The sequence below is a fragment of the Arachis duranensis genome, chromosome 6, assembly GCF_000817695.3.
Source record: "Arachis duranensis cultivar V14167 chromosome 6, aradu.V14167.gnm2.J7QH, whole genome shotgun sequence".
Classification (NCBI taxonomy): domain Eukaryota; kingdom Viridiplantae; phylum Streptophyta; class Magnoliopsida; order Fabales; family Fabaceae; genus Arachis; species Arachis duranensis.
The window spans coordinates 84746133-84747238 of NC_029777.3; positions in this window are offsets into that span (position 1 = coordinate 84746133).

The window sequence follows — 1106 nt, forward strand, 5'->3', positions numbered from 1 at the left end:
TGAGTTGAAGTTCAAAGGACAAAGCATCTCCAAAACTCCAACATATTCCCCATTACTGCACAACAAGTAACGCTAGTAGTCTCTATTATTTCAACTTACAATTTTAAATACTTTGGCTTCTTACAAATAAATCCAAATAACTTTATTGACCTCCTGACTAAGATTAATAAAATAAACATTGACTGCTTCAAACCAATAATCTCCGTGGGATCGACCCTTACTCACGTAAGGTATTACTTGGACGACCCAGTGTACTTGCTGGTTAGTTGTGCGAATCACAAATTCGTGCACCAAGTTTTTGGCGCCGTTGTCGGGGATTATTGAGTTTGAACAATTGAAGGCATATTTTATTTCTTAGATTAGGAATAATTTGTTTTTATAGAGTCATTAAATTCTGATAGGATAGTTTCTTTTCAAAAATTTCTTTTAAAAAAAAAATTTATTTTTCTTAATTAATTGTTAATTTTTCGTGAGTTTAGTGTCTTATTTTAAGTTTGGTGTTAATTGCATATTTGATATTTTTCTTTAAATTTTCGAACTTGTGTTCTCTGTTCTTCATTGATCTTCAAGTTGTTCTTGGTTATTTTTCTTGTTTGATCTTGAGTTTTTCTTGTTTTGTGTCTTTTCTTGTTTTTCTTGTGCTTTTTTCAAAACATTAACTTTCAAAAATTATACTTTTATCCACAAAAATAATACATCTTTAAAATACATTACATTTTTAACTCAGTTGGTTATAGTGTTGGCTTATGTTCTTGGCAATTGGGCACCAGTTCTTTTGAAAATCTTTTTCAAAAATAATTTTTCTTGATTTAATCTGTGCCAAACTTTAAGTTTGGTGTTTTCTTGTTAATTTTGATATAATTTTCGAAAATTTGTCTTGGTTTTCTAAAAATTTTAAGTTTGGTGTTCTTTCTTTTGTTCTTGGTGTTCTTGTGAATCTTCAAGGTGTTCTTGAGTCTTCTTTGTGTTTTGATCTTAAAATTTTTAAGTTTGGTGTTCCTTGGTGTTTTCCCTCCAAAAATTTTCGAAAATAAGGAGCACTAGATCTAAAAATTTTAAGTCTTGAGTCTTTTGTGTGTTTTTCTCTTTCATCATAAAATTCAAAA